Source organism: Aegilops tauschii, chromosome 1 (genome assembly GCF_002575655.3).
Source record: "Aegilops tauschii subsp. strangulata cultivar AL8/78 chromosome 1, Aet v6.0, whole genome shotgun sequence".
NCBI classification, from domain to species: Eukaryota; Viridiplantae; Streptophyta; class Magnoliopsida; order Poales; family Poaceae; genus Aegilops; species Aegilops tauschii.
In genome coordinates this window covers 403,987,398-404,015,140 of record NC_053035.3, presented here as the reverse complement: position 1 = coordinate 404,015,140, position 27,743 = coordinate 403,987,398, and the positions used below count along the sequence as shown (strand labels likewise).

Below are 27,743 nucleotides of genomic sequence, written 5' to 3'. Positions count from 1 at the left end.
TCTCCCTACAAACTAAAACACCAAACGAAATGAAAAACGAAAGGAAACTACCCCGCAAGCCCTAATTTCCAATCCCGAATTTTTATCCCGCCGAAGTTACCCGAGCCATCCGAGACCAGAACTTTCAAATGAAATGAAGAAGGAAGGGAAACTAACCCCACAAGCCAAAATATTCCTGTCCCCACATTTTTCTCCCGGCGGAGTTAACCGCCCCACCAGAACCCAAATCTTTGAAACAAAATGAAACAGGACAAGAGAGACTACCCCTACAAGCCAAAAGATTTCAATCCCGAAAATTTATCCCGCCGGAGTTACCCGCGCCGCCCAAACCGAAAACTTTCAAACAAAATGAAACATGAAAAGAAACTACCACTGCAAGTCAAAATTTCCCAATCCTGGAATTTTCTCCCGCCGGAGTTACCCGCGCCACCCGAACCTAAAACTTTTCAAAACAAAATGAAACACCAAAGGAGACTACCCCGCAAGCCAAAAAGAATTTGCAATCCCGAAACTTTCTCCCGCCGGAATTAGCCGCGCCACCCAAACCCAAAAGTTTTCATTTCAAAGTGATGAAATGGAAAAGAAAATGAGACTACCCCGAAGAAGCCCAAGAGGCAGCCCAACCCCACGCAGCCCTCTTTCTCTTTCTTTCTTCCATTCCCCTCCCGACCCCTCGTCTCCTCCTCCTCCCATCCCACCGCGCTGCCGCCTCCACCCACCGGCGACCCCCGCCGTCTCCGTCTCCCCTACCTCCGCCGCCCCCCACGGACGCACCGGTGCTTCCGGATCCGGGCGCACCCGTGTGAAGCGCGGACTGCAAAACCCGCTCCCGGGAACCCTAGCAGCCCACACTTCGCCGGCGCGCAGCAACGGGAGGAACGCGAGCGGCGCGACGACTTCTTCCACGACGTTACGCTGCGCCTCGCCGACGTCGCCCTCTCGGCCGTCAACGTCAGCACCGGCCCCTCTCTCCTCCTCTCGGCTCGCCGCGGCCTTGTTCTGCTTCGACGCTGATGCGGCTGACATCGGGCGCCGTGCTCGACCTCGGGTGCGGCCCCGGCTCGGGGCTCCAGCCAGAACCTTGGCCTGCTCGACAAGGGCGGCATGGTCGTAGGCGTCCTGTCCATGTCAAGGTCAGTCGCCGGCGCCCAGACCACGGTAGGTAGCTGTGATTCGTGGACGGCATTGTGGTCTTAACTCACTGATGATCGTTTGTTGTTGCAGGGCAGAAGGTGAATGACCCCTCAGATGGAGGTCTAGTTTGTTAGTTACCAAAGAGAGATAGAGAAGATGAGGTCTAGTTTGAGTTTTGCTGCTAGCTCATCTTCACAACCTTGCAGTTGCAGGGGTCTACAAAACTGGCGACTTCCCCCACAATGCCAAGGAGGGATTCATCTGTCTGCGCTGCGCTGAATGTTTCTTTCTGCAACGAAACCGATGGATCTTCAGACCTACCCATCTGGATGGTTAATATTCATTCTTTGGCGTCGGGTACGCCGGTCAATTATTCTCTTCATTCATTCTGTTTTATGATATACACTCTTGAAACCAGCGAGCTACTCATGTATATGAGCACCATCATGCTGTGAATTTCAGGCTGGATTGTGGTGAGTCGACGCCAAACACCACGGGGGCGCTGCTGCACACACAAGTGGGATCACATCTCCCTTACTGATACTACTCAGGTAAACACCTGTTCAAAATCATCTCACCATGTGTCAAAGCCATTCACTTCTCAACACAGATGCATGATTGTTTGATTCCTGGTCCTCACCTGCATGTGGATCTCCTGTAAAAGATCAATGCACAGCCCTGTGCTAGATTCCCTGTATGAATGAACTTTAGCTAGCTATTTCATGGTCATGTTTGTTCAGACAGCAGCGCCGCCGAGCATGCGACATGGGTGGCCCTATCTCACTTCTAACACTGTTTTGATGGCTTCAAAATATGCGTTTCTTTTTTCTGTCCTTATTATGAGTTGCCACTCATTTTTTTCTATGTTTAGCCACTTTCAGAGATAGGGCGTACATTATATTTGAGAGCGAATTACCATTAGTCTGGAAAATGAGTCTGTTTCAAAAGGAATTGCAGTTTGCAGCAGAGCTAGCGTGATTTATTTAGCCCACTAATACAGTACATTGCATGGGCTGCTGATGTTGGTGCTGGTGGTTGGGGTGACTTGACAGTCTGAACTAGATAATCAAGTTGGCTTACTGAACATTTTTTGACGATAGTGTTTGGGGTTCAGAAGTATGGAAAGAACAATTTTGTTTGCAGCAGGTTTCTGACACTACTTTTGTGTTTCTTTTGCCCTGTGATTCTTTCAACCTGCTGCAAAAAACATTGCACTGAAGCGACTATAATAAAAATTACATTTGGATGCATGACTGTTTGATTCCTAGTCCTCTTGTGCATGTGGATCTCCTGTATGAATGAACCTTAGGTAGCTGTTTCTTGGTTGTGTTTGTTCCGACATTAGCGCCGCCGAGCATGCTGACGTGGATAGCTTTATCTCCCTTCTAACACTGTTTTGATGGCTTCAAAAGATGCATCTTTTTCTCTCCTTATAAGTGCCGCCTGCAAATGCCACTCATTTTGGACAACAAAGAGCTTAGTTGGATTACATCAAAACTTAAAAGCAAATGTTGCTTTTCTCGAAACGCAAAGGTCTTTTGCGTTTTCTCGAAAAAAAATGTTGCTTTTCTCAACTATATAGAGAACAAACTATATGATATGATTTGTTTTGTTTTTCTTATCTTGTTGCCTTGCTGGACGAAATAGAAATGCACTGCTTTTGTTGTATGCAAGCAGGCGTTACAGTGCCAGTGGCATTTTCTACTGCATATATGGATAGCTAGTTGTCATTTTGCAGTTACATGGCTGTTAGTTACTCAAACACTTATATATGATGAATCTTACTTTTGGTTACAGGCACCAAGTTCCGCAAGCATGCTGGTTGAGGATACTTCGCTACATGACTCTAGAGCAGCTCACCATAGGTGATAGGCGGCGATCTCCAGTAGGACCGGACCGGTGTAGGTACAGCCCTCCGTTCCTCTATGCTCTGCTTTTTTTCATGCGATTGTGTGCCCGCGACCATCAAGCCGTGGTGAATATTATGCTGGCCATTGCGCCCTGGCAAGTTCTAGGATTTGGGGTTTTCTCGATGGGCTTTGCTGCCAATGTTTGTGCTTCTCGTTCTTCTGGTATAATAATTAGTTCTACTGTTTTACATAAGTGTAAGTGCTCTTATTCTTCATGTTGTGTTCCTAGTTTCCTACCATGTCACCCGCTATCTCTCCGTTGTTTGTACTCCAAGGAATGGTCTTAAGCATCTACGGTTAATTCCGTCTGTTCTCTGGTGCAGATTTGTTGCTTTGCACAATGAACGATTCGGTGTAAGTATAGTGCATATAAGTTGTAGTTATCGGAATGGTGCTTAAGCACTTGATTGATGTGCAGAATTTCTGCTACTAGATAGAATGGTTATGGCAAATTCTGTTCAATTTTGCTCTTTAGCTTAAAAGGTTTGGCTTAGTCTCGTGTTACAAGATAAATCTTCTGTCAAATTCTGTTCGTGGAAGTTCTTTATGTTGGCAAGGCACGACCTCAGTGGGGAAAAATGAAACCACCTTCTATTTTACAGAAAGGATGCTACTTGTGTTGCTTATTAAAATGTTGGTATGCTATTTCAATTAGCTGGACATATATCTTTCTACCTTGCTGGATGAATTGGGAATGCACTGGTTTTGTTGATTAGCCTCTTACAAAAATGTAGCGAAGGTTGTGCACAATAGACCCGAAGTGGTCGGACCCTTCCCCGGACCCTGCGCAAGCGGGAGATTCATGCACCGGGCTGCCCTTTTTTTAGGCATTACAGTGCCAGTGGCATTTTGTACTGCATATTTGGATTGCTCTCGTTTTGTAGTTACATGGCGGTTAGTTACTCACACACATATATGTATGACACTTACTTTTGGGTACAGGCACCAAGTTCTGCTGATCTGGCAAGCATGCAGGTCGAGGATACTTTGCCACATGACTCCAGAGCAGCTCGCTATATAGAAGATAGATGATATCCAGTAGAACCTGACCGGTGTAGGTAAGCCCCTCCGTTCCTCTCTGCTCTGCTTTCTCTCATGTGCGTGTGTGCCCACGGCCATCGAGCCGTGGTGAATATTATGCTGGCCATCGTTCCACGGCAAGTTCTAGTGTTTTGGGCTGTAGTGATGGCCTTTGATGCCGATGCTTGTGCTTTTTCTGGTGTAATAATTACTGTCACTGTCTATTATCTACTTGTGATATGATTATTTGGTTCCTAGTATTGCCATGTTCAGTTGACTGCCAGTTTTTAATTCACAAGCAAAGTATGTGCAGTCAGTTCTTCACAGTCATGACTGTCCATTTTTGAGTTGTGTCATCTCAAATAACTGCACCTTTGGTGCAGACATATCAAGTATGGTGTTAATATGTTGTCTATTCTACCAGTTCCTTGATTTTCAGATAGCACCTAAACCGGCTGATCTTATATCTTATTGTCTTCTTTCTATTATAACTGGCTCCCATGATTCTGTGTGTACCCATTCATTGTGTTTGCTATGTTGCAATTTCATTGCATATTCTTCTCTGGCGTTATTGCTTGATGTATCTGCCTGCAGGTAGACTGGGATGACTCTGCGCCAAGGCGATCTTGTTGGGTACCCTCCTGTTCTGAGGAAGCTTAAGATTTCTAACACAATTGCACCTCTGTGCTCTGGAGATGTTGGTATGGCTGACTCGTTGCTAGGACCAGATTGTTTCCGCTTCAGCCGGTGCAGGAGCGGCTCCCCCTCTGCCTCCGGTGGCCGCTTCTTCTCCGACTCTGGCGTAGGTAAGTTAATCTCTTCCTCTCCTGTGCTTACTCTTCTGCTCCGTGGGTCCACGCCATTGGGCTGTGGTTTGTTGTACACTGGGCATCGGTTTGGTGTATTCAGCCATGAAGATCTAATTTGGATTTGTTTTCGTCAATTACTGCTAACGTCATTTGATTCCTATAGTTCATGTGCTTGCAATCTTAAATTAACTGAGCCGTCGCCTCGTTCTGAAATACACAAGTAGAAGAGAATGGCAAGCAGTCTTAAACTAAGTAACTAGCCATCGCCTATTGTACTTCACTAGCAAAAGAGCCCGTGCGTTGCAACGGGAGAGAAAACATAACACACGCTCTTAACTCAACAACATCACTCAAGACCACAATAGGTCCATCTCCTTTATTTTTGCGAGGCATCATATTTGTGTTGTTGCTTATCCTCCTTCTCACCATCGCCGGCGATGGCCTCCGTGTTCACACAAAACAACAAAAAACGTGTGTTGAATATGGTTAATCCTAAGGCGTCTCTCTCTCCCTCTCTCCTCCCTCTCTCCTTCTCTTTCTCTCACTTTCTCTCACTCTCGCGATGAGAAATCTGTTGTTTTCCCCTGCGACATTTTTCAGAGGTATGCATGTGTAGTTCTTGATGTTTTCTTTTCCCTATATGGTTATAGTGGGGTGTTTATTTGCAATCTGGATCGCCGCCGGTATGTAAAAAAAGATCTTGCGCTATAAATTATAAGTTTGCTTCCATAAAAATATTTAAAAGGTAAAATTAACATCATATTTAGATTCCACACATTTTTCTAATAAAATTCCATATATAATATGTTAAAATCGAAGTTACGGTTTAAAAGATACAGATAATTTAGAAAATCATTTGGTTTGACTCAAATATATTCCAAAATCATATTTAAAATACTTAACAGGTAAAAATAATCTTATATTCATATTCTACATATTTTTCTAATCAAATTTCATATATAACATGTTCATATCGGAGTTACGGTTTAAAAGATATGGATGATTTTAAAAAGCATTTGTTTGACTTAAATATGATCCGCGGACGAATTACCTAAAACATCAGGGGGGTTTTCGAAAAATGTAAAATAACGGTTCGGGTGTGACTTAAATCCGGACGGCGGGTTGAATTCTCTGAAATAGAGGGACTTTTCTGAAAAATGCCATGACGGATGAAAGAAACCCAATTTGCTTTATTATTAGGTAAAGATTAGCTTTTCAGTCATGATTAGTGTTGTGTCATTTCAAATGACTCCACCTTTGGTCCACACATACGAGGAAAGGTGTACTATGTTGTCTATTCCATCCGCTTCTTGAATTTCAAATAATACCTAAATCAGCTCATCTTGTATATTATTGTGTTATATACAATAAAAAAAATAGCGTGCTACAACAAAATAGCGCCGATCTCAAAACATGCTATTAGCGTGCTATATCGCGCTATAGCGTGCTATTAGCGAGACGTTGTACACTAATATATTTAGCGAGGCAATTCTCAATACGCTATAGCGTGCTATTAGTGACGCTATAGCGCGATATTTTTTTCAATGGGTGGGGCATGTGAGTACCATTTCCTTGATTTGCCGGCGAGAGGGCGCGGGTGGAAGCAGTGAGCGGAGACGTAGCTGTGGAGATCTGGGAGGCGGAACAGCTGGCCGCTGAGAGGTTTGTAGATGAAGATCCTGACGCCCGGTTCGACGGCAGCGGCACGCGGGGCCAAGCCGGGACTGTCGCAGCAGTTGCGGATGGCCGCATGCCGGGTGTCGGCACTCAGGAGGAGGCCGTCGTGGCTCATGGGGGCACCTGCGGCCGATCCGGGACTGCAGCGGAAGTTGTAGATAGCCGCAAGGCAGCGGCGGGAGTTGGCAAAGTCCCCGTCGCGGCTCACGGCGTGGATGCATGTGCTGGCGTAGTCAATGCCGTCGGCGAAGTGGGGGCCCTCGGTGTGGGCGAGCAGGCCGAAGGGCATGGCGGCGGCATCCGGGACCAGGAGGCGGAACAGCTGGCCGCTGAGGGGGTTGCAGACGAAGCGCCTGACACCCGGTTCGATGGCGGCGGCACACGCGGCCAAGCCGGGACTGTCGCAGTAGTTGCCGATGGTCGCATGCCGGGTCTCCGCGCCGAGGTGGAGCCTGTCGTGGCTCGTGGCGCGAAACGCGGCCAATCCGGGACTGCCGCGGCAGTTGCAGATGCCCGCAGGGCAGCGGCGGTTGTCGGATAAGCCCTGGATGCTTGCGTTAGTGAAGGCAACGCCGTCGGGGAAGGTGGAGCGGCCGGATTGGGTGAGCAGGCCGAAGAGCGCGGTAGTCAACGCGGCATCCATGCTGGGGACGGGGAGGCGGAAGCGGAACAGCTAGCCGCTGAGAGGGTTGTAGACGAAGAGTGTCGCGCCCAAGGGTCGGCCGCGGGTGTCGACGAAGTAGAGGAAGAGGACGCCGTCGCGGCTCGCGGCCTGGATGCTCGCGGCGCCTAGGTCCATGCGGATGCCGTTGGGGAAGTCGGCGACGAGCGAGAGGTAGGAGACGCAGGCGGCCTCGTCGAGGTCGAAGGACGCGCGCGCGCCCGTCGACGGTGCCCAGCTAGCGCCCAGCGCCGCCATCCTGTAGGCCAGGGCCCAGCGAGGGTGCGAGGCCGCCGTGCGGAGGGGGCGTCGGAGGGGCGCCGCGGCGGCGCCGGCGAGGCGTCGGAGCATTTTGCTATGGAGGGGGAGGGTTTTGCGCGGCTTGTCCTTGCATAGGTGACATGCGCGATCTGCGGTGTGGTGCCGTCTGGCGTGGTGGGGAGATGATAGTGGAGGGGGATGAAGGGGTTCGGTGCACATGAACTCGATCCAGCCATCCCTGGCACAGGGAGTGGGTCCCACCTACCACAGAGAAGACGACGGAGAGAAGGTGAGTTCGAATTTCGAAGCCCAGATTCATCAACTCCTGCTTCGGATTGGTTTTTGCCAGAGAGCACGCACCGACTCTCCCGGAAAGCACCGAGCTGGTGGGCGCCTTGCTTCCAGCCAAACTGCTGCACACGGCCATCTACCGACTTCAAGTAGCTAGCCCCACTGGGTTCATACACTTGTGTAAATGTCATTTCGACTTCAAAGTTAGTTTTTGAAAACCTTTACAGACCACACAACTACGTATTTCTGAAGATGGTGTAACAGGTATGATGTGGAGGTTCCAAGGGACAACAAACATGAGAGAACTATGGTTAGCTAGTGGCCGGACACATCCCATTTCTCCCTGTCCACAACAGCGGCCCCATATGTCCGGACCAAAATTCATAAAAGACATGCAACAACGTAAATTGAACTAGATATATATAGCACAATCAGACCTAAAAGGTATAGTTCATCGCCGGATAGATTATACTACATACAAAATATATTAGCTAGACGGTGCAGGGAGGCAGAGATCACCATTTCTTAGCTGGCCCCAGCAGTAGTACTCCTGATGTAGCTAGAGAGGCGGCGGACGGCGCGGGCCTACTACTTCGCGTGTCGTGCCGCCATGGCCTAGACGCTCTCCTACTGCCTCGGACGCGCTCTCCGAAGATGTGATGCCGAGTCGGAGCGCATTTGCGTTCTTGCATTGGAGGCGCCTAGCGTCCATCTCCGCCGACGTCAGCGACCGGTGCTTAACCTTGCGGGCGGGAAGGACCGGCCTACATAACCCTCAACACAGCCCGCTACCTCTCACGGCGGGCGACTTTTGCCTCCAACTCTGGCATCAGTATCCTTTGGGTGGGCGCGGGCACGAGGACCCAACGCTATCTGGAAGGAGCTGGGGCCAAAGGGGAGCCAGGGAAGAGGGGCACCCGATGACAGATCTGGAGCGGAGCACGATGGGCCACCGGGTACGACGCAGAGCTCGAGCTCCCGCCAGGGTCCACCCTCGACTGCTCAATGGCGATTCCCATCGCCGAGAGAAAGCGGAGCATCCTGTTCTCCTTTTGTTCGGCTACGACGAACCTTGAGCGGCCCGTTGCCATGATCGATTGGATGAGTACGCCCATGTTGGGGCCGCCGGCCGCACATGAGCTTCTTGGGGTCTCCCAATCTCGTGCATAGTCCCATGTGAGGGAGGCGAGATAGTTGGCCGGTGAGTGGGTTGTAGACGGAACAAGTGGTATCTGGGATGTCGTTGGGGTCGATGCAGGTCATCTTGCACACCCGATTGCGGCCCTGCCTGGGAGCCGTGACACGGGTGTCGTAGACGATGAGGAGGAGGCCGTAGTCGCTCGAGGAGCATACTTTGCCAGCAAGGACTTGCACGATGTGGTTTTCAGGGACGAGGGCGACGCTAGTCTTGGTGAGGTGCGTCGGCAAGACGAAGCGTGAGATGTGCGGAGGCTCGACGAGGCGCAAGAACGCGGTTGGTGCCGATCCTGCGGCTTGCTCGACCAAGACCCAAGGAGGAGGAAGTGAGGCGGCAGCCATGGAGAAGGAGCGGCATAGGTGGCCGAATAGGCCAAGGAGGCGCCGAAACGACATGGCGCCGTCTTGATGCTGACGCCATCTACTGCGGTGGGTTGGGTGAGCATATTGATGTAAATGGCAAATAAACGACGTTCGCAAGTCCCATTTAATTAGTTTTAGCTGGCTTGACAGTCCATATTTCTAAGAAAAGAAACTTTATTAAACTACTTTCTCTGTCTCATAATGTAAGACGTTTTTGACACAGTATTAGATAAGAAGTAGGCTTAAACGGGATTAAGCGGTACCGGTTTACAGCAGAGAGTGGAAGGAATCCGATGGCATAGAGACCTCGGTTCACGTGGACTCGGTGCACACAGCTGGCATGTCAGGGGATGGCTTGATGAAAGCTGCGTGGGGTCTTTCCACCGCGTACGGGGACGCTGAAGCTCTCTCAGGCCCACCGGTCAGTGACTTTTGTCTACAGGGGCTGGTCTATGCAACGAATTTCATAGAAGGAAGTGCCGTGCAGCTGCGTCGCGCCGATGGCTATGCTGGGCACTAGTTTCCCGCCAAAATTCCGTTCGCCGGGAGGTGTTTTTTTTCTTGAGAATATTCGCTGGGAGGAGGTGGTTTCAGCTTGTATCCTATCCTCCTCCTTTTCTCAGTTCCATTCGCTCACAAAAGGATGTGATCCACGTTGTCCTCGTCCTGCACATTGCAATGCCCGTACGCCCGGGAGGTGTGGTACAACACATGGGACACTCTACAGATTAAGACACCACCTTCGACACCAACTGAGACTACCTTGGACTGGTGGCTTCGAGCAAGGAAGAGTTTTCAGGGGCCGGATAGGAGAGGCTTTGACACCACGGTCACTGCGGTCCTCTGGGCTTTGTGGAAGCAAAGAAATGCGAGAGTGTTCAATAGGTTGGAGCAACAAAAAAACCAGCTCGAGCTAGTCACCTCTACGTTAATTGAGATAGCCGAGTGGAGGCAAGCGACAGGCGGTGTTGGTGGGTTACAACATTTTGTGAGGAGTTAGCCTAGGTTTAGTTGGATGGTGTTGGTGTTGGGAATTTCGTGTGTGCCGTATGTTCGCATTCGAGCCACGCGTCTTGTAATTATACTTTCTTCTTCTATACAACTATGGTACGCTTTTGGCGTACTCTCGAAAAAAAAGTGTGTTGTGAGCGAATGGAACTGACAAAAGGAGGAGGATAGGATACAAGCTGAAACCACCTCCTCCCAGCGAATATTCTCAAGAAAAAAAACACCTCCCAGCGAACGAAATTTTGGCGGGAAACTAGTGCCCAGCATAGCCATCGGCGCGACGCAGCTGCACGGCACTTTCTTCTATGAAATTCGTTGCATAGACCAGCCCCTGTAGACCAAAGTCACTGATTGGTGGGCCTGAGAGAGCTTCAGCGTCCCAGTACGCGGTGGAAAGACCCCACGCAGCTTTCATCAAGCCATCCCCTGACATGCCAGCTGTGTGCACCGAGTCCACGTGAACCGAGGCCTCTATGCCATCGGATTCCTTCCACTCTCTGCTGTAAACCGGTACCGCTTAATCGCGTTTAAGCCTACTTATTATCTAATACTGTGTCAAAAAAGTCTTACATTATGAGACAGAGAAAGTAGTTTAATAAAGTTTCTTTTCTTAGAAATATGGACTGTCAAGCCAGCTAAAACTAATTAAATGGGACTTGCGAACGTCGTTTATTTGCCATTTACATCAATATGCTCACCCAACCCACCGCAGTAGATGGCGTCAGCATCAAGACGGCGCCATGTCGTTTCGGTGCCTCCTTGGCCTATTCGGCCACCTATGCCGCTCCTTCTCCATGGCTGCCGCCTCACTTCCTCCTCCCTGGGTCTTGGTCGAGCAAGCCGCAGGATCGGCGCCAACCGCGTTCTTGCGCCTCGTCGAGTCTCCGCACATCTCACGCTTCGTCTTGCCGATGCACCTCACCAAGACAAGCGTCGCCCTCGTCCCTGATAACCACATCGTGCAAGTCCTTGCTGGCAAAGTATGCTCCTCGAGCGACTACGGCCTCCTCCGCATCGTCTACGACACCCGTGTCATGGCTCCCAGGCAGGGCCGCAATCGGTTGTGCAAGATGACCTGCATCGACCCCAACGACATCCCAGACACCACTTGTTCCGTCTGCAACCCACTCACCGGCCAACTATCTCGCCTCCCTCACATGGGACTATGCACGAGATTGGGAGACCCCAAGAAGCTCATGTGCGGCCGGCGTCCCCAACATGGGCGTACTCATCCAATCGATCATGGCAACGGGCCGCTCAAGGTTCGTCGTAGCCGAACAAAAGGAGAACAGGATGCTCCGCTTTCTCTCGGCGATGGGAATCGCCATTGAGCAGTCGAGGGTGGACCCTGGCGCGAGCTCGAGCTCTACGTCGTACCCGGTGGCCCATCGTGCTCCGCTCCAGATCCGTCATCGGGTGCCCCTCTTCCCTGGCTCCCCTCCGGTCCCAGCTCCTTCCAGATAGCGTTGGGTCCTCGTGCCCGCGCCCACCCAAAGGATACTGATGCCAGAGTTGGAGGCAAAAGTCGCCCGCCGTGAGAGGTAGCGGGCTGTGTTGAGGGTTACGTAGGCCGGTCCTTCCCGCCCGCAAGGTTATGCACCGATCGCTGACGTCGGTGGAGATGGACGCTAGGCGCCTCCAGTGCAAGAACGCAAATGCGCTCCGACTCGGCATCACATCTTCGGAGAGCGCGTCGGAGGCAGTAGGAGACCGTCTAGGCCATGGCGGCACGACACGCGAAGTAGTAGTCCGCGCCGTCCGCCGCCTCTCTAGCTACATCAGGAGTACTACTGCTGGGGCCAGCTAAGAAATGGTGATCTCTGCCTCCCTGCACCGTCTAGCTAATATATTTTGTATGTAGTATAATCTATCCGGCGATGAACTATACCTTTTAGGTCTGATTGTGCTATATATTTCTAGTTCGATTTACGTTGTTGCATTTCTTGTATGAATTTTGGTCCGGACATATGGGGCCGCTGTTGTGGACAGGGAGAAATGGGATGTGCCCGGCCACTAGCTAACCATAGTTCTCTCATGTTTGTTGTCCCTTGGAACCTCCACATCATACCTGTTACACCATCTTCAGAAATACGTAGTTGTGTGGTCTGTAAAGGTTTTCAAAAACTAACGTTAAAGTCGAAATGACATTTACACAAGTGTATGAACCCAGTGGGGCTAGCTACTTGAAGTCGGTAGATGGCCGTGTGCAGCAGTTTGGCTGGAAGCAAGGCGCCCACCAGCTCGGTGCTTTCCGGGAGAGTCGGTGCGTGCTCTCTGGCAAAAACCAATCCGAAGCAGGAGTTGATGAATCTGGGCTTCGAAATTCGAACTCACCTTCTCTCCGTCGTCTTCTCTGTCGTAGGTGGGACCCACTCCCTGTGCCAGGGACGGCTGGATCGAGTTCATGTGCACCGAACCCCTTCATCCCCCTCCACTATCATCTCCCCACCACGCCAGACGGCACCACACCGCAGATCGCGCACGTCACCTCTGCAAGGACAAGCCGCGCAAAACCCTCCCCCTCCATAGCAAAATGCTCCGATGCCTCGCCGGCGCCGCCGCGGCGCCCCTCCGCACGGCGGCCTCGCGCCCTCGCTGGGCCCTGGCCTACAGGATGGCGGCGCTGGGCGCTACCTGGGCGCCGTCGAAGGGCGCGCGCGCGTCCTTCGACCTCGACGAGGCCGCCTGCGTCTCCTACCTCTCGCTCGTCGCCGACTTCCCCAACGGCATCCGCATGGACCTAGGCGCCGCGAGCATCCACGTCGCGAGCCGCGACGGCGTCCTCTTCCTCTACTTCGTCGACACCCGCGGCCGACCCTTGGGCGCGACGCTCTTCGTCTACAACCCTCTTAGCGGCCAGCTGTTCCGCTTCCGCCTCCCCGTCCCCAGCATGGATGCCGCGTTGACTACCGCGCTCTTCGGCCTGCTCACCCAATCCGGCGGCTCCACCTTCCCCGACGGCGTTGCCTTCACCAACGCAAGCATCCAGGGCTTCTCCGACAACCGCCGCTGCCCTGCGGGCATCTGCAACTGCCGCGGCAGTCCCGGATTGGCCGCGTCTCGCGCCACGAGCCACGACAAGCTCCACCTCGGCGCGGAGACCCGGCATGCGGCCATCGGCAACTACTGCGACAGCCCCGGCTTGGCCGCGTGTGCCCCCGCCGTCGAACCGGGTGTCAGGTGCTTCGTCTGCAACCCCCTCAGCGGCCAGCTATTCCGCCTCCCGGTCCCGGATGCCGCCGCCATGCCCTTCGGCCTGCTCGCCCACACCGAGGGCCCCCACTTCGCCGACGGCATTGACTACGCCAGCACATGCATCCACGCCGTGAGCCGCGACGGGGACTTTGCCAACTCCCGCCGCTGCCTTGCGGCTATCTGCAACTTCCGCTGCAGTCCCGGATCGGCCGCAGGTGCCCCCATGAGCCACGACGGCCCCCCCCGGAGTGCCGACACCCGGCATGCGGCCATCCGCAACTGCTGCGACAGTCCCGGCTTGGCCCCGCGTGCCGCTGCCGTCGAACCGGGCGTCAGGATCTTCATCTACAAACCTCTCAGCGGCCAGCTGTTTCGCCTCCCGGATCTCCATAGCTACGTCTCCGCTCACTGCTTCCACCCGCGCCCTCTCGCCGGCAAATCAAGGAAATGGTACTCGGATGCCCCACCCACTGAAAAAATAGCGCGCTATAGCGTCACTAATAGCACGCTATAGCGTATTGAGAATTGCCTCGCTAAATATATTAGTGTACAACGTCTCGCTAATAGCACGCTATAGCGCGATATAGCACGCTAATAGCATGTTTTGAGGTCGGCGCTATTTTGTTGTAGCACGCTATTTTTTTCATTGGTTATATATGCTATAACTGACACCCAAGATTCTGTGTGCCCATTATTTGTGTTTGCTCTGTTTGGTTTGCAATTTCATTGCATACTCTTTCCTGAATTTACTGCTTGATGAATCTTACTGCAGATAGACTGGGATGAATCTGCGCCCCTGTCGTTAAGAAATAGACATTTCAATGATTGGCAACTCGATCTTGTTGGGTACCCTCCTATTCTGAAGCAGCTTTAGATTGGCACATTTGCACATCTGTGCTCTGGAGATGTTGGCATGGCTGCCCGTTGCTCGGAGCAGATTGTTTCCGCTACTGCCGGCGCAGGAGCGGCTCTCCCTGCGCCTCCAGTGGCTGCTTCTTCTCGCACTACAGCATAGGTAAGCCACTCGCTTCCTCTCTTGTGCTTTCTCTTTTGCTTTGTGTGTCCACGGCCATTGAGTCGTGGTAAGTTGTATGCTGGCCATTGGCACCATGGAAATTTTTAGGTTCTTTGGGTTGTGGTGATGCCGTGATGGTCACCGTTTGAGTGGATTTAGCTCTCGAGATCTAATTTAGCTCTGTTACCAATTAGTGGAAACTGGACTTGGAACTCTTATTTACAGTTTTATCTGCTGGTTTTTCTTTTATGGCATAGGCTTGGTTTGAACATATTTAACCTGTCTCCTATTTGTTTTGCTCTATTTGCATGTGAAAATATCACGGTACATATATTTTCTATTTCACCAAGATCAATACTCCAGGCTGACTGTTTTTACTTGTATGGTTGTTAAATTATTCTATCCACACCACAGTAAAATAATTTCATTGTAGTTGGATTGAACATAATCAACTGCCTCTGTTTTTTATTGGTATATTAACATGACGAAATAGCACACTATACATATTCTCTATTTTAACAAGCTCGATACTCCGTGATGACTGTTTTTACTTGAACGGTTGTTAAAATGTCCTGTCCACAGTCCACAGCAAAATGATTTTATTACACTGGGGTGGACTCGAAAGTGCGATCCTGTTATCCTCTCAAGTGGATGAAGTTCGGTTCCTAGTTTCAAGCTTTAAGTGTTACATGTAACAAATGATCCCAAGCAATTGATTCAGATTGCATCTTGCTTTCATAGAATTATTAAGTTCCCAATGCCGCGTTTTTCCTTATCTGCCAACTGAATTTCTCCATCATTTCCTAGTAGATTAATTAGATTTGTAGTGTAATTGAGAGTTTTCTTAGCATGCTTCAGTTCTGCCTTTTGAGTTCTGATTTAGCTGACAAATGCATGCCTGTTCTGCAGCTGGACATGTAAGCTTTTGGACTTTGACCAGCTCATACTATAGAGGGGCGCAAGTGGTCGTTATGGGTAATTATGTTCATCCACCATTCTTCAGATGCTCCTTTGTTTGGTACAGATAAGTAAGTGATGTTTTATCGAATCACCATAGTCGAACCAACCTTTTTATGGCTGGACGGCCCCTTCATTGATGCTCTTAACTGCAACTCAAGTGGTTGTGATGCTACTCTGTAAGTGCTTGTGTGTAGAGTAAAGCAATCTTGCTTTAATCCTTTTGTCACGTGCTCGTGCTTGTGTTTGTGGTACCATTCAGTTTCAGCCAGTCAATGTGTTAGCTGCTGGAATTCTACTGCTCCATGTTTTCCTTCCCTTCCCTGCGTGCCTTTTGTTGCTAGTTTCTCGACTAGTATTTCACACTACATCTTCTTGCTGTAATTGTAACTGCATTCTTCCTCCTGTTGACCGAAGTGATCCTTAAAAATATGAGATTTTATGGTTTCAAAAGGGCTACATCATTGTTCATCATCCTTATGTGCACCATCTCATGCTATCACAATGGTCAACCATTCATCTCGTATGTATCAATGTATGTATGTGTGCAAAAAAAACATTCATGCTGCTTATTTCTTTTACAGTTTTGACATTATGTTGTACCTTGGTTCATTATAACTGAATCTCAATACCTTTTTGATGTTGTGCACCCGTCCCGTGTTATCTCTTCAGAATTTGATGGCTAATTTGATGACGTTGTTCTGCTTATGTGACAATCTCTTATCATGGATGCTTCTACTTGACAATTTGCATTTAACTAAAAAACATTTTATTTCAGACAAAAGAACAGAAGTTTTCTAGTCTGGGTCTGTCTTAACTTCGTGAATGAAGGACGCTCTGCTATTTACTGTTGCTGATAATTATTCTTCTCTGAATGAAAGGAATCCCTTTTGCACCGGTAGACACATCCTATCTATTCATGGTTTTCCTTGCTGATGCAACACAAGTCATGAATTGACCAATTTAAAAGATATGTGTTATTATGCTCTTGTCATGATAAAGGACAGATTTTTGATTTAATCTCGCCTGAGAACACATCAATTGTTCTCACTATAAGTAGTGTAGTTGTTATCTTTTCAGAATTTGATGGCGTTGTTCTGCTTATGTGACAATCTCTATTGTGGATGCTTCTACTTGTCAATTTGCATTTAACTGAAAAAATGTATTAGTTCAGACAAAAGAATTGAAATTTTCTAGTCTGGGTCTGTCTTAACTTCATGAATGATGGACGCCCTGATATTTACTGTATAACCGTGGCTGATAATTATTCTTCTCTGAATGAATGGAATCCCTTTTGCACTGCTGGACACATCCATACCTATTCATGGTTTTACTTGCTGATGCAACTCAAGTCATGAGTTGACTGATTTGCGACATGTGTTATTATGCTCCTGTCATGATAAAGAATGGATTTTTGATTTAATCTCACCTGGAAACACATAAATTATTCTCACTTTTGTCCTCGCATGTGACTTTTGATTGTACTGGCTTTAAACACTTTGATCATGTATTTCTCTAATGAATCAAGAGAATTTGCCAATTTCCAGTGTAAAAAAGGTCGATGCGCTGCCCTTGATAATTATTACTGTCTGATAATCGAAAAATATTGCTTCTTCAATTTATCAAACCTTGCTGCCTTGCTCTAGCACACGATTATTGCACATTGCTAGCTTATCCCACACTGTGCATTGAAGCTGCAAACTATGCATGAGCAGACTAGACTGATATTTCCCACACCGTTCGAATAATAGTCGATGTCTCCTGGTATAGGAAGAGAGGATGACTCACTAAAGCACACAAGTAGGTTAGAAAGCGTCCAAATACAAAGAAAATAGGCAGAGCTATGAAGCTTTTCTTTTTCGCGATTACCTTCAGCTAGTGTATTTGTTCTCTTATACACCTACATTCTTGTCACGATTGGTAATTAAAAGTGTGACATTTTTGTTTAACTGAATAGTTTGCAAAGGAGTTGGATATGCGGGGGCATGGGGTCCCGGTGACAGTGGCCAACACCACCTACATGGGCATGAACGCCGTCTACTGCGCCGGCGGCGTTTACAACCTGCCGATCTTTCAGTAGCTCATGGCGGAGGAGGTAAGATGGACGCTGGCACCGCTCAGGGTAATTAATTCAGTCACACCTTTCAGATCCTAAAGCATACATAGTTTTATCACTTGATCATCAACCAATTCACTAGGTTGTCTGGTTCTTTATCCTAGAATTTACACTCGTGGCGCATGACATCACCAATGGCCACCTCCCCGTCGTCATGTACCTTCTTGATCATGGCGATGGATTTCGAGTCGCTCGACTAGTCGCGACTAGTCGACGACTAGTCTATGAGTCGCAAAAATATGGTCGACTCAGCTTAGTGTCGAGGACTCTGAGTCGCGACTAGTCACGACGCAGGCTCGACTTCTTCCGAGTCGCTGCCCCAGAGCGACTCGCATGAGTCGCGACTCGAAAACCTGGCATGGCGGTGATCTTCACTACTTCACTAGATCTATTTTTTCCCCTTGATGGCAGCTCTAGTCCTGAGTACAGCATATGGATGATTCTTTCCAAAGGCTTTCTTTAGTCTGGTCATAATAGTCGAGTTATGGAAGATGCATGTGGATTAGTCTGACTAGTTGTTCAAAACACGCAAACTTGCTATCTTGATGAATTCTGAAATTTGGTGCTTAATGAAGATCATTTCTAATCTGATCACTGGAAGCAACTATAAATACGCGATAGGTTTGATGCTATCCGCCTACTAGATTAGTAGCTAGATATTCTAATTATTAAGAGCTTGGTTAAAATATTCCTTTGGCGTCAAGTTAGGGGCCCAAGTATTGGATGGTTGAATAATTTACAGAGAGCTACCCTCGTTACAGTCTGAAAGACACTTACTATATGTGTGTGTGTGTGTGCTGACTGGTTCTGACTTCCTTGCTTTGTATTCTTTGTCCTTGTTTTTGATTTCCTTGCTGTCAAATTCATCCTTGAGTACTAATAATAGTACCGCAGATTGATCGAGGAAAACCCTCGCCTCTTCTTAAAATAAAATCTAGTTAAATTCCTGAAGCAATGGTCAACAACATATTTGTTTTGTGCAACAGCAATACATTGAATCATCTGACCTATATACATGTTGAGGAAGATAGAGGATATATACTTGCTTTTGTTGTTCTATATTATATACATGTATGTTTAGTTATTCAACATGCTTCAAACCTGAAATGGACTTGCTGGTTTTAGACAAATGCTATGCTCGTTCAGAGTGCCCAACTGCCCATGTCGTGTGATATACAATTTTGCTTCGCTGTGCGTCTCTTCTCTTGTGTGCTGCATCATTGCAGATAGATACTGTACTAGCTGTTTTCTTATTCGGAGGAATCAAATCTACCATACCAGGATAAATAGATAGTAAACCCGTCATCAAGTTGTTGGTCTGTTGAAACTAAACCATATGAAAATGGATGGTTTTATTAATACTAAAAGGGTCTTGTTTGGAACCTGCATTTTTCTCTTTGGAATACTGCTAACTAATCATTTGCATGCTTACGTATTAGCCTTATTGGATCAAGGCTTGTTATTTAATTAGAGGTATATTCAGAGATCTATCCTGTCAGGGGTCAGATATCATCAAACCAAGATGACATGATCCTTGAGAAGTTTAGTCAAGTATATAACCTTGTGTGTTGCATCATTGTGTGCGGATAGGTAGGGCTCTCTTATGTTCTAGCTAGGTGAACATAAACCATGTGTATTGATGAAGTAAATTACTAGGCACGTTCTCATCTTGCATTTTTCCTCCCACTTTGTTCCCCTCCTTGCCGTAACAAGTATTAGTGCCTTGTTATCTTCAATCCAACCTGTTGCACAAGCATCGATTTTATCTTGGCATGGAACTTCTTTTTTCTATTACCCAGTTGATTGTATGGCTGGCCTTGGAATATGTTAATATCTTATTGTCATTTGGCGTGGCATTTATTCTAACCTGGCTTCTTCTTTTGCAGCCATAGCTGCCGGTTGGGTTGGTTCCAGTCCTAGCAAGCGAACACAGCGCCGGATCCACCTTGGCCACAACCACACACCTTATTGAATATATATGTATCTACACAATGATGATACACGCACAGGTGCACGGCTGATGGTAAGCCGGCTCCACTTCAGCCCCTCCGGTTGCCCCTATTCCTCTTCCACTCCGGCACGGCTGATGGTAAGCAACTGACTGGTCACCTCCTCTGCTCTCTCCCATGGTGTTCTTGCTTGCTTGCTTGTCCACGGCCATCCGGCCATGGTAAACTCTGCTCTCTTTTAGTAATTAGAGGCTTACTTAGAGCAAGGGGCACTTTACCTGTAGAGGCAGTGGAAACTCACTTGTAAAAGTGGATCCCAAATGGATGACCAAGTTGAATCAAGTTATTGCAGATGGATGAAGTTGAAGCATTTTGTGCTATCTTGAATCATTTCCTTGACACCATCTTGTAGGAAAATGCAGTAAACGACCAAATAATCAATTGTGCATGTACATCTGCAGCGGCTTGTGAAAAGCTAATGAAACTGGGTTACTCTGAATCTCTGCTACTGAATATCATTAGCAACTATGCAAGGTCTTCGTGAAAGTAGGAAATGTACCATATTATTCAAGTCACATTGATGCTTTATATGGGTGACTGTTAGAACATATTCCTGGGGTAGGTGTCCATTGTTGAATTTAATAGTGGAAGAGCAAGTGGTACTTACCTTAAGCAGGGTTTATTTTCCTGTACAACTCGAAACTGGCCATGGTGTGATATGTCCTCCACTGCAAAATTACTTGGTATAGCAAGATCCGACGGTCCAAATGATTTGAGCTTGTTTAAGGTCGAACCTGAGTGACTTTACTTTATTTATTACCATGAAAAGCCTGTAGGAAATCACCTCTTCACATTGTTTAGTGGATACGGGATACTGCATTGGCTGCAGTTAGTCCTTGATCAACAGCGACAGCGCAAAACTGTGGAGTTCTTTTGATTAAAAAAAAGCTTTCTCCTTGCTCTTTTCCCCTGATGTAGTCTTCTCACTCAGGTGGAGAAGAGATAGTGTGCGTGGGGAGAAGGCGGCCAATAGCACCAGCGAGTCCGTCAGCCTATCCGCGTGAGATCTACTTGTTGAGCGCACTAGCTGATTTCTTTGTTTGATAAGAAGTCAGGAGGTTTGAGTTTAAGGTACTGAAACTGCACGCCCTTTGGTTGGTTTGAGTTGACGCCGACTGTTTGTTAACTTTCAGTTTGTAGTATGACTATGACTGACTGAACTGCGTGACATCTTGTTGTTGTTCACCTTCTGATTTATTTGGTAACTACATACATTCATGTCACAAGAAGCGAACTATACCTGCAATTGTTGAGTGTCAACACTCAACACTAGCTAGTAGCTACTGTATATTGTAGCTACATTATGCGTGCCATAGATAGATAGATAGATAGACAACTCATTGTATTTTAGCTGCTGCACTGTCGATAGTATGTATATATACTTAAAGGACAGACCCAGTGCATAGAAGCTCCCACACAAGGTGGGGCCTGGGGACGGATTATAGGAACCTAGTCTTACCCCTGCGAAGTGCAATGCAGAGAGGCTGGTTCGAACCTAGGACCTCTTGGCACAAGTGGGGAGGACTTCACCACTACGCCAGGCCTGCCCTCTAGTATGTATATATACTTGGGCTATTTTTTTTATAACTGAGGTGAAACCATTTTTTCCTGAGCTGGAGAATAACTTAAAACTACTTTAGTAATAGAGAAAACGACTCCCTACTATCCTTATTTGGTCATTTTGCACAACCTGAAGCAGCTATAGTTGAGTTGCCGAATTATGAAATACTCCCTCCGTTCCTAAATATAAGTCTTTTTAGACATTTCAAATGGACTACAACATACGGATGTATGTAGACATATTTTAGAGTGTAGATTCACTCATTTTGCTCCGTATATAGTCATTTGTTGAAATCTCTAGAAAGACTTATATTTGGAACGGAGGGAGTATAATTGATAGAAAAGTATTCACACTGGACACACATATTGTTGAGTTACCGAATTTATCAAGGCCTTCACATATGTGCAAGATACCCAATCTGTTTTACTTTACTAATCAGCAACATTGTGTTCCTTTGCAAGCCCTTTCTTTTCTTAAATTTTAGAGATGAGGAATAGCATTGAGATCGTGTCCTCCTTAGATTCAGGAATTATAATGTTGCGATTTCTAATTGGTCTGTCCATCTTGTTATCTCACACCGTGTATTTGATTTTAGTACAACAATCTGCCCTGTTGTGGATTTCTTTGTTGCATGGTGGAGTACCAACAGTAGCTTATCCATAATAAAATTGAGGCCATGAGAACGACGCGGTTTGATATTATTTGATTCCGTTCGCTCTTCTTTCTTGATGCAGTTTCCTCACCCAGGTGCACAAACGGGTGGTGTGCGTGGGGGAGAAGGCGCCTGACATTACCAGTGAGTCCATCGGCCTGTGTTGGTGCTCACTCGACGCCTTCGGTGGCCTCATCTTGTTTGTTTGGTCGGTTCCTCTCTCCTGCTTTGTCTTTTGTTTCACCAATATTGGTTTAGTTCTCCGACCATACAAGTAATTTCACTGATTTGTGCACCACTTGGTACTGAACTCTGTGTTAATGCTGAGTATTTTACAGTTACCCTACAAAAAAAAGAGTATTTTACACTTACACTAGGAACTGGGCAGCAGGATTTATGAGAAAGAAAAATATTGATATGCTAACTAAATGAATACTTTCAGAACCTCAACCCATGCGTCAAGTTATTTTTTGCTAGGCCGCACCGGAGTTGGGAGCCAGCGCAAAATCATGCCTGCTCTCCCTCGAGCCCCTGCCTCCCGTGACGCCTCCGGTGGATGATTCTTCTCTGACTACGGCCTAGGTGAGCCACTCGATTCCTTTCCTATGCATGCTTACTCTCCTGCTGTGTGTCCACAACCATCGAGCTGTGGTAATTGTATGCTAGCCATCGTGCCATGGAAATATCTTGTGTTCGGTTCGGGGCTGTGGTGATGGTGTCTGCTGTAATCTCCATTTTTGTTTCTGTGGATGATTTTGGTCTCTTGTAACTTTGTGTTGGTCCCTTTTTTATCCATGCATGCTACAGGGTTTGGTAACGGTACATGTTATATAGCTTTGGATGGATCCTTGATACTTTGCTGGGAGGAATTTTGACTTGTTAATAATGGCCATCCCTCTCGACTGTGAGGAGTTTTTCAAGTTATTGCCCATCTATTGTAGCCTAGTTTCTAAACTGTTTGATGCAGAAAATTATCACCTTTGGCAAAGCAAGTGTCACCTTTGACAATTATATTCTATCGAAGAACCAATTCTGCTTTCTAAATTGGGTCTATGGTGTTTGGGGGTGTCTATTTGTTGCTTCCGTTGTCGACGTTATCTGTTCGTGCAGTTTTGTGTCTCCTCTTGCTCAGAGGAATCAAATCAACCAAGATGAATACTAAACCATCATCAAGCTGTTGGTCTGGGAATGAAACTGAATTAATTCCCACTTAATTTTTGCCTATGTTACATTCCTAACCTTCCTGACCAGTAGATCAAATGGAGGGTTTTATTAATACTAGCAAAAGGTCTCGTTTGGAACGTTTTTCTTTTTGTAATACGATGAACCTTCCATCGATGCTAACTAATCATTTGCATGATTGCATATCAGCCCTACACTAGGCTTGCTATTTCGATGTATGTGTGTGTGTATATATATATATATATGTATGTGTGTGTGTATCTATATATATTCAAAGATCTTACTTGTATGTCAGTGATCAGATATCATCAAATAATGATGGCATGATTTTTGAGAAGTTTATTGAAGTATAAAATATGTAAACTCTCTTGTGTGCTGCAACAGTGTGGATATGGCACTAGCTGTTTTCCTATCGAGAGGAATCAAATCTGCCAGGGGAAATCATAAATCGTGTTGTTGGTCTGGGATTGAAACTAAATGAATTTTGACCAAGTTTTTGCCTGTGTTAAGTCCTGATTAACCTTGTTGGGCAGTCGATGAGATGGAGGGTCATATTAATAAAAAAGTCTTGTTTGGAACCTGTGTTTTTCTCTTTAGATTAAGATTGAAAAGAAACAAGTATGTGCAAGCAACACTAAGTAGGTTCTTGGCTATGTTTCACTGTTACAGATTTTGCTTCTTTCTTCCTTATTACAGATTTTGTTTCTTCATGTAATTAACAACCAACACATAGCTTGATGCTCCATGGATAAACATAGGAGAGTAAGAGATCTCTATTTGTTGAATTCAGATCATTCATCATGAGGATCTTTCGGCCAATTTTGATAATTACAACTCACTAATATTTCAGCTATGTCAGTCATGCATGGGTGTGAGTAGTTTCTCTTTGGCTATGTGGCATTTTTATTTTCTTATCATTCACCGTACAAGGATGATCACTGGTGCAAGTACCGGGTATATTATGTGGTATTGATTTTTGCATCAAATTCATTGATCTGTATGGAGTATTGTTGCCTCAGTCCCTAGCTCTCAACATATAGAATCTTTTTGCATATATAATTAAATTTGTTTGGGTAAGACTACGACCTGTATCAACCGTTTATCAGTTAATTGAAGTTATGGATCTTTATCGGAATTTGGAAGTAGACTGAAAGTCCACACTAGTATCGACTTTTGATATTTTGTATGAATGGGCTTGATTTTCATCTTTCTTCTATTGGTTTTGCTTGCTTTTTTGGAAATGGTTGTAAGAAAGTGTTTTTTCTTGTTATGCACCACTATCACTCCATGTGGAATATCAGTCAAAAATCATCATTGTGCTTTTATGTTTACTGAGACCCAGTGATGGAAATTCCTGGATGTGTCATTAAAAGTCCTTTTCGTACAAACGTTTTCTCTGTGTAGGTCTAGGTGTTATTCATGGCTAGCCATGTTTCTATTTCTATGTAGATCCCCTACAGTTTTCACTCGATGACATATTGGGAAAGTGGATTTGTCGTGTAATAAAACATAACTTGTTGATTAATACTCCCTCCGTCTCATAATATAAGAATGTTTTTCAAGCTATGTTAGTTGCTGCTGCTGTTGTACTGCCGACATTATATTTATCATATATTGAGGATGCACTGGTACTGATGTTTACCGGACTGGACTGGTGTGCAGGTGTTTGTGCTATGGAATTGGTGAGTTGAAGGAAGAAGCTCAAGATGTAGAAGAATGACAGGTCGTCTGGGACTCTCGATTGTTTTGCTTGGCTGTTTAAGCTTAGCATTGGAGGAGAAACTGATGTTTGTAGTATTCAAGAATGTGCTGCTTGTTACCTTGTGGCGTGACTGAAGGACAGACGGCGGAGGGCGTGGTGGAAAAACCTGGGAAGTCACAGGCTTGAGAGGGAGAGATGTTGATACACGCCACATGTACCAATCTTATCCAGCAGCCCTACATATGTGTAACAATGGCAGTGGTGTCCGCCTCGTCCATTGTTCAGGTGAGTTTTTGGTTTGCTCTCTCTCTCTCTCTCTCTCTCTCTCTCTCTCTCTTGATTTGAGATGGTCTGGCCATTGAGCTGAGGGCGACTTTGGTGCCGCCGTTGAGCCGATTATTTAGTGTTCAGTTTCCTGAATTGCCATGGTGTAGTAGCTACATGCTCATGGTTATGATATTGTTTTGAGTTCGAATGCTTCTTGGCCATGCTAGGATTAGCCTTTAGAGTTTATATTTCCTGCCTAGGAGAGGTGATTCTTGGTATTTTTTGATAGGACTGGATAAGGAGAGAGAGATATTCTTACTCGGCCACCTCTCTAGCTTCCTTTTGGACCTAGCTGGCAGTGCTAGTTTCTTGGCTTGATTACTTTAATGCTCATGTACTTTGTCGACATCCACAATGGCGTTTGAGTTGTGATAGTGCTATCTTATTACTTGTGAGTTGTGATAGTCCACAAGATAGCTTTTGCTTTTAAAATTTGGTTTCGTCAATATTGTGATAGCTCAAATTATATGTACTATTTTGGGTACCTCCAGATTAGTGTACAACTAATTCTTTGAGGTTTTATAACCTTGTACAAGGTTCTGGCTTGTGTTACCGCGGCAGTGGTGTCTGCCTTTTCCACGGCAGTAGTTCAGTTTTCTTTGTGTTTCCTTGTTGCAAGCTTTGAGATGGGCCCTCCTGCTGCCCCCTTTGATGCCTTGTTTCACAGCATACTATCTTGTGCAAGGTATGCTTGATGAACTATGAGAGCTTCGGCTTTGTCGCATGGTAAATCTCGACATTTTAAAGAAGGCACATCCTTATTTCTTCAATTTATAGTTGATCACACTTAGAATGCCAAGATTGTTGAGACGAGACGTAAGTTGCACTACAACTACTGAGTTTGACTAGTCGGGTGTCTTCTCCAGTCTGAAGTTTTAGTGCTCTCGCATCACATTTTTGATAGATTTGTTGTGACTGTTTTGCTCTGGTTAAGCAAAATATATGGGAAGCAATATTCCCTTGAAAGAAAGCTGATTTTTCTCCTCCTGGTCTGCTTTTGTAAATTATTAGGACTTGAAGTTAGAGAAATTTGCAGTTGAGGGGGAATTTCTTGCTGTTCCAATATGAAAAGAAGTTGTTCATAAATAAATATGTAACAATCTGGTTCAGGCATATGACCATGTGAAATAAGATATTGTAGTTGTACATGGATAATAAACCTGGTGAATAGTATAAATGTCTCAGCTGGTGGCCCTTTTGGCAGTCTTCTAGAGGACGTATATTGACCTTTTTCGTATCAGTTGCCAGCAGACGCAAGCTTCTGGAAATTGATCGTCTTGACCTGAGTTGTGTCTGCTTGAGGTTTTTGCAGGAGCGAATGCAGAATAGCTGCTAGCTTTATTAGCTCGGTTTGTTGCAGCCAGCCAATTACTCTGTTGTACTCTTATATATGTGTCGTCCGTCCTTCTGACCACAACTAGCTCTTTCCTTTTTTTTCTAGGTAAGTTGGTTTCCATCCAAACCCAAAAAGAATGCATGATCTTGTCCTGTGCATGCGTATGACTTGAGGCATGTCCTGCTTGATGTGATTCTCTGCTGCTTTGCTTTGTGCTCCTTATGAAGTGAGCTAGGTGTTTAGATAGATAGATCTAGCACATCTGGTTGATGATTCTATGCTACTTTGCTTTGTGCTCCTTGTAAATACACACACCAGGCTCATCTGTATGCATGCATTTTTCTTAGGTTTGAGAAGGATGGTGACACAAAGGCGGCGGAGAGGAACACGATAGTGGGTGATGAGCTGAGGCGGTTTTGTGAGAGTTGGATGGCAAGCAATTGGAGTTGTGCAGTTGCTGAAAATAAAGTTTGGTCTTGGCTGGAGAGGCGTCATTCATGCATGATGATGGCTTTGCAAGATTGTCCACCTCCTATTGTATGAATCATTCATTTATGTTGTATAAATCTGAAATTCTTCAATGGGATTGTCCAGGATATAGATGAGCAATACAATAGTGTCATGTGAAATAGGAATTGTACAAATCCTCTTTCTGGAGAAGTGGATTGTGATGTTAATAGCAAAATCATTACATCTTGTTTTCTTTCTGGAGAGAGCGTCTTGAAAATCATTACTAACTACTCCTACATGACATGGGTGTTGTTTCTTTTTGTTCCTGGCTGGTGCTCACAAAAACACTGAATAGCAAGTTGAAGTACATTTGTCTTGTAAGTTTTTTGAAGCATTGAATATGCCATTTTATGTCTCTGTTTGTGGCTGGTGCCCTGGTACTGTGACACAACACGCCGAAGCGGCCGGCCGGACTTAACTGGTGGCTGCTGGCAAGCACCAACACCAGAATACCGGAAAAGAGAAACAAAATTAATGAATGATGCTTCATTTAATAATACTATAAAGAATGTTGACAGACCGAGAAGAAAGATAAGAGAATAAGTAGAAACGAAGCCGCGAAATGACAACATACTCAAAGAAAGATAAATTATAAACTCTGGAACTATTGACGTTTGACATCCTCAACGAGAAAACAATGGAATGTTTCGACTGGCTAAAAAGTAAACTAAGAGACACCGTCAATGAATGTAAAAAGAACCAACCTTCTTCCCATGTCATTGAAAAAAACGAGAAGCCTTTGTGACTTGATTCCCTTTCTTGAATGTTAAAGGACTTGATTCCCTTTGTTGAATGTTAAAGGATTCGTGCCTACATGCCATCATCATCATCAAGCGGACTGGCTTGTTCC

The 27,743-nt window shown here is 46.3% G+C and overlaps 1 long non-coding RNA gene across 7 annotated transcripts; it reads left to right on the top strand.

The window, feature by feature from the left end:
• LOC109746915 (uncharacterized) lies at positions 1-27,012 on the top strand. Of its 7 annotated transcripts, none has more exons than XR_012183835.1 (15): positions 7-1,133; positions 1,225-1,491; positions 1,597-1,685; positions 2,932-3,039; positions 3,987-4,102; positions 4,659-4,870; positions 14,299-14,541; positions 15,451-15,569; positions 16,277-17,593; positions 19,501-19,703; positions 20,555-20,694; positions 21,919-22,044; positions 22,314-22,418; positions 24,681-25,005; positions 26,731-27,012. It is a non-coding gene; the product is annotated as an uncharacterized lncRNA (long non-coding RNA). The 7 variants fall into 7 exon arrangements; XR_012183833.1 differs by having other exon boundaries at positions 12-1,133; positions 15,451-16,396; positions 17,456-17,593; XR_012183837.1 differs by having other exon boundaries at positions 23-1,133; positions 15,451-15,516; positions 17,456-17,593.
• The last annotated feature ends 731 nt before the right edge of the window (positions 27,013-27,743 follow it).